This window comes from Cebidichthys violaceus, unplaced genomic scaffold (genome assembly GCF_023349555.1).
Source record: "Cebidichthys violaceus isolate CVI_PGR_0920_01 unplaced genomic scaffold, fCebVio1.0.p SCAF_14, whole genome shotgun sequence".
NCBI lineage: Eukaryota > Metazoa > Chordata > Actinopteri > Perciformes > Stichaeidae > Cebidichthys > Cebidichthys violaceus.
In genome coordinates this window covers 10802065-10808847 of record NW_027176307.1, presented here as the reverse complement: position 1 = coordinate 10808847, position 6783 = coordinate 10802065, and positions in this window count along the sequence as shown.

Below are 6783 nucleotides of genomic sequence, written 5' to 3'. Positions count from 1 at the left end.
TTTGTTTCCAGCCTCAGTGCTAAGCTAAGCTAACCAGCTGCTGTGTGTGTGTGTGTGTGTGTGTGTGTGTGTGTGTGTGTGTGTGTGTGTGTGGTCCTTGGCATTTGTGCTTTTGTGTGTCTGTGTTTCTGCACAAGGGGCATATTAGAGCATCATGGTTGCCAATGTGTTCCTTCTCAGTGCCACACTATGTGGCAGTAGTTTAGTAGGACAACCCTGTCTGATTCTGTAAAGAGCTCATCAGGGTATGACATTATTGCTCAATGTGCGCATGAGTAGCCTTTCTCTGCAGCATGTCTAGTCCCATATGGACTAGCCTACTGTACATTGTTGCTAGGTAGAAAGTGATCTGAAATTCATTTGAGAGGGTGCTAAGAAAGACAACAACAAAAAAAGATGAATGAAGCTTTAAGTTGCATGATCACCAATATGTCAGGGAACAAGTCAATCTCCCTGCAAATCAAAGCTCATATATTTTTATTTCTAAAAAAGGAAGTCATGTGGAAGAATATAGGCCAGTTTAGAGAAGAGACAGACAGACAGACAGACAGACAGACAGAGAGAGAGAGACAGAGACAAAGAGAGAGAGAGAGAGAGACAGAGACAAAGAGAGAGAGAGAGAGAGAGAGAGACAGAGAGAGAGAGAGAGAGAGAGAGAGAGACACAGAGAGAGAGAGAGAGAGAGAGAGAGAGACACAGAGAGAGAGAGAGAGAGAGAGAGAGAGAGAGAGAGAGAGAGACACAGAGAGAGAGAGAGAGAGAGAGAGAGAGAGAGAGAGAGAGAGAGAGAGAGAGAGAGAGAGAGAGAAAGAGAGACACTTGGTGAATGTGCCACAGCTTTTATTCCCGCAGAGAACGTGACTGTCTTCTGATTCACTGACACACATTCCCAAACAGCCTCGTGGATTTCAATGCCGGGGACAGAATTGCACACACGTACCGCGCGTTGGGAGGAACAGAAAGCCTGAGCGCGGCGGTGCAGTGCAACAAGGCTGCTCGTGTGCCTTTAAATTCCATGACCCACTTTTCACAGCTGGGGCTGGCTGGCTGGCTGGCAGGGTGCGCTCGTGCACGCTGCCTTGAATAATTGGGACTGCAAGGTGAATGTGAGGAGAATAGCTAAGGACGGGAGCATCCCCCCCCCCCGACAGCCAGCGTGCCCGGTTCAGTCAGCTGGCTGCAAACCAGCACATCTCACACCAGCACAGTCCTCGAGTGGCTGTCGGTCATGCCGTTTTCAGACTATTAAAACTGATGTGAATGGAGACAGTTGTTTGTCAGAAGAAAGGGAAATTGTATGGAGGTATGAAATGTGATGAAGAGTGAGGAAATGCAAATTACACGAGCTCTTACTTGTTTTACACTGCTGAAGCCACAGTGAATTTCCAAGGAATACAATAAGAAACAAATCACATCTCCTAATGTGAAATAGCCAAGCAAACCCCACTGTAAATGTTATGCCTTCCCATCCCCCTCCTCATTTTGTCATTCTCTCTCTTGATCCTATACATTCCTTTCCACCCCCCTTACTCTCTTCTTCTTCTATTTTTCCCCATCTTCCCTTGTGGATTCAGTGATCCATCATGCCAATACTTCAGAGAGACAGAAAGAGAGAGTGAGAGAGAGAGAGGGGGATGAATATGACCAGGGCGGTAAAAGGAGAGATGAGAGATGGGCTTGACACCAGCAGCCCCCCCCCCCCCCCCCGTCCAGTTCCCTTCTGCTGGAAGATGGATCCCATCTCGTCTCCACTGCTGTGGAACCCAACTGCAGCATCAGACAAATGCTGGGCCGACGTGTCACGCTGTTATGGTCTGCTCATTCATTCACATGACAGGCGATTCAAGCCATACAGCATCACTTATTACCCAGACAGAGAGATAGAGGAGTGGGGGTATATTCTTCCGTTTACCCTGCACACTATAGACCTGCTCCATCAGAACTCTCTCCTTACCATCTCTGTTGTAACCTGCAAGTGATCTTAGGACGACGGGAACGTTACTAGAAACAAAGAAAGTGCTTTGCAAAGTGGGCCAGACGAGGTTACGCCAAATTAGGTAATTTCCAGCCGGATTGTGTGTCTCTGACATCTACTGAATATTTGATTCTACTTCAACTTTAAGTACAACCGAATCCCTGGGAACAACCTCCTTTCCCAACTCTATAAATACTATATAACATACATGCACGTGTTCCACTTACACAGCTTGCATATGTGTGTGTGTGGAAAAACCTGCAGTGCATCTTGTGGGAAATCTATTTAATTTCACTACGCTGAGCCCATTCAGACATGAATGTTACAACTCCTGCTCTTCAAGCATAAAAAGAGGTAGGTGTGCACATGAACACGCAGACTTTGTTTCCAACAACGACCACTTTCACCATTACTACTTCGACTACTACTACTGCTGCTGCTGCTGCTGCTACAGCTGGAGGCGAACACACACATATCAGACTTGACTGAATGAGTGGGAATTGCTTTAGTGCAGCTGTCTGAAGCAGTTGTGGTGAGAAGTTCATATAAAGCTTTTATACTAATATTTACCTCAGTCACTACTGTCATCACTAATACGGATGGTGGGCTGGACAAAATGAAAGTACTAGTACGAATGTGCATTACTCGATGCCAATACTGGTGCATCAAGTCATATTTTACTGCGGTAGCTGGACAAACTGGAACTAGTTTTAAGTTACCAACTCTACCCCTGAACCGAGTAAAAAGTACATTATTTCACTCTTAAATGTATTGGAGTAGAAGTAGAAAGTAACGTAAAGTACAAGCACCTCAAACTTGTACAACAACATTTTGTATAAATGTCCTCAGTTATCCCAAATCATTAGAATAAACAGGCGGTTGGACCATTTTCATATGTTGTGTATGTAAAGCCTTATTGTTAAGTAGCACCCTAACCCCACCCAACACAATAAATGCGTGGATGTCAGGAAAACACTGCTGTTCCAAACACTGCAGTGTAGACAATAGCACTGCGACCACCCGAGGGATTACTGGCAGGGATTTAGAATTAATAGCACTATTTACTTGGTTCACACATAGCCATATGTCTGCTGGCCTGTTTGTGTATGAACTACTTGTTTTTGAGGTTTGTTTTTCTTTCTTGTGATTGGCCCTTTGATCGGTCCGATGTAAACGGTCTCATATACCTAGATACAGCGTGCACTGTGCAGCTGAGTGTGTGTGTGTGTGTGTGTGTGTGTGTGTGTGTGTGTGTGTGTGTGTGTGTGCGCGTGTGTGTGTGTGTGTACAAGTGTGTGCTCAAGGCAGGGCAAGTCTACTTAGACAACATGGGGGGATCTGTCTATCTGCAGGGGGTGATCTCAGATCATTCTCTATTATGCCATCTGTTTCTGGTGAATTATGTAGAGACAGAGATAATTAAAGAGGCTATTATACCAACACAACAACACAGACCACATGCTCAGGGCGTTACATGGTCTTATTTGATCCATACGTAAACAATTATTTCATCAAGACAAGTTAATAAAGCATCCTGAATCCTGTGATTTGCTGGTTTCCTTTGTTTTCTAAATGAAAAGTGAGGCTTAATTAAGTGAACGGACTCAATTGTCAAAACAATGACAAAAGTTGGGCGTTGCTATGGAGACGTGGTCCCGTCTGTCTGCTGCGTGAAAGGTAACACGAGGATAAAGAGACAGGGCGACAGAGGCAGACAGCACAGAGACGAAGAGGCAGCTGGAGTCAGTTTTAAAAGTACTGTGTGGTGCAATGACGGCAATAACAATTAATAGTTAATCTGCTTTTGTCTCTGCTGTGAAAAGCCAGCAGAGTTCGTGGGTTTAACTCCACGGCAGCAATTAAACCTGCATAGCAATGTGCTTCATTATTAATTGCCAGAGTACGTGTGAATTCACCACGATGAGATCACATCTGCAAAGCTGAATGAATAAAAAAAATCAAATGGGAAAACACTATGGGAGTCGTGATGATGTATCCATATTCCAATATCTGTTGCTAAAGTGTTATCACCGCCACATCTGTTTATTTGTATTTTGTAGGCGGTGGTGAGTTTCTACCGTCAACACAGCGGCATGTCTCTGCAAGCTGGTTTGAAATTCATTTTTGCAGTCTCTTTGCGGCACCTCATAATTACTGTTTTAAACACAAATAGTTTATATGAAATATAATACATAAGCTTGATTTTACGTGACACTCAAAATTCACAGAATTTTGGTTTTGTCACAGTAGAGATTTGTGTGTGTATGTTTTGTCTGGGCTCAGACCAATCAGGCTTTAGGAATTTTTTTAACCAATTCCAACCAATCAAACCACAACTACACAGTCCTAATGAAGCAGGTTGGCTTGACTCCATGCTCACACACAAGCACACAAATGAATCCAAATAAAATCAGCGAGGAGCAAAGAGGCCGCTTGTCCTCAAAAACCAAACCGGTTACTCGATCTGCTCATTCCTCAGCAGCCCACAGCCACCCTGAGCTGATCTTCCACAAGGAGCCCGGAGCAATAATCCACCAGAGGATCAGCATCCCAAAGTTGGAACGTCTGACATCCATTCCCTCGGAATCTTGCACACATTTAGGTCAAGCAAACACACAAAAATCTCTCTCACTTCAGATCAGAAAGTAAACACTCGATGCCATGCAGAGACTCGGTGTGTATATTCTTTTCATTGAGGGGATCGATACCTGTGTAGGGAGAATCTTTAAGCTCCCTGTCCCTTGGGAACCAATTACAGGCAGTATGGGGAGACTTTCGTCATGTGACCTTAACGCACTGACTGAACCCTGCACTCACCCTCCTGGCTTCTGACACTAAAGAGGAGCAGGGGGAAGTTTTACCTAGAGGGGGTTTTGTCTGAAAATGAAGACAAATAAGGGGCTGGGATCAAATCTAAGTTTATGGATAAATATGACTGCAAAACATATTTTTTTAACAGTACCCTGTTAGCAATCAGCATTTTCCCATCCTTCCCTCTTCCGACCCTGTCAGGTCCAGAGATGCACTTATACTCGGCCAAAATCTCCTCCCTCCACCTCCTCCATCAGAGGAATTGCCAAACAGCTGGTTACCATGGTTTTGGTTGTGTGTGTGTTGGAGGGGGTAAGCCTGCACAGTCTGGCAAATAGCAGCGATATGAGCGGAGATTAGCATACATCCAGCAGGGAACAGCGAATCCTTGCTCAAATAGCACTGGATTCGTTGAAACAACAGCGGTCTGGTTTAATCTAGTCTCAAGTCTCATTTTGTCTAATTGAAATGTTTCTTTGTTAAAGGGCGACTGTGAGGTGAAACAGTATATATATATATATATATATATATATATATATATATATATATATATATATATATATATATATATATATATATATATATATATATATATTTCCATTGAGGCCAGATTTTGATGTTTGGTGAATTGATAAATCTGTGGGAATGTGACATAATGGATAAATCAAAGCTGCTGTTATTCATGCATACATATTCCGGGTATTAGACAATACTCGTTTTAATAGCTCTGCCAGTAGCTGAATCTTGTGATTTAAACATCGTATTGATGTTTGAATGAAACCTAATGAGAACGGCATTGAATCCCTATAATGGGATTGAGTGTAGTTTTGATGAGTCAAACATTATTAATTTAAGAAGAGGGCTCCCTCTGCTGGTCATATATAACAATAGTCATACGTTGGACAGTTTGCCAGTTCAATCCCTCTGGCTATTGCTATACAATTGTTCTAAAAAAAAAATGCTGTTCAGTGAAAGCCATGTAGCTCCACATCAAGTGAGTTTGAATTTTTCATACAACTTGAAAAGATGAAGTGTTCATTTTTTTGGGTTGAAAAAAAAATGATCCTATTTGTTAAGCCAAATTAAAAAAAAAAAATCACTGAAAGCCATGAAAAAATAAATCAGTCACAAAGCTAAAAACAAACAAACAAACAAAAACAGTAACAGCTGTCACAGAGCACAGCTTTATCTTGAGATGTATAAGATATTGTGCTACACTCCCATAATCAGCCCACAGCCGTTGTCACATATTCCCTGATTAGACTGCGTTTGACAGCTTCCTCACTCATGCTCGCTTTGCTGCACCTGGTATACTATTTATACCCATATTACAGGGCTTTTTCATGGAAGATGTTCTGGCAGGTCACAGTAACAAAAGCACAGGTGTAAATAATACAATTAATGATGGCTAAAGTCCAAGCAACTGCTTCAGTTTCACGGCCCTGGTATTGTGCATGCTGGTTTATTGTAAACTATCATCTTTTGTAAATCTCATAAGTTAAAGACCTCCTATGTTTAAGACAAATATTTCCATTGCATACAATTGCTGTCAAGCTTTGCAGGCAAAGTTGAATTTATAGACCCTGAGGTTTATGATTTTTGTAGTGGCAGCTTATCTTACCGTCCTTGCAGGATGTAAAGGGTTCTGACTACCATGTCCAACTTCCGTGCTCTTGCAGGCTAAACTTTTCTTGTCAGCTGTCCAATGATGAGGCTCGTAACTCGTAGTTAAAAGTAGTTTTATTCCATGTAAACAAAAAATAAACAAAATCCTTATGTAATAAATGTAACAAAACACTGAACTTCTGATGGCTATAACTAAAAAGTCTATAATCTGCGGTCAGAAAAATTGTTGCTCCACATTCTGCTCCATCAAAGCCCAACTAGCACTGAAAACCTACTTAAAGGAGTCAGCCAAAAATGATCCAATAGCAGGACAGAATAGAGGAGCCTTTATCTTAATAGGGCAAAAAACATATACGTCAAAGCACATTTCG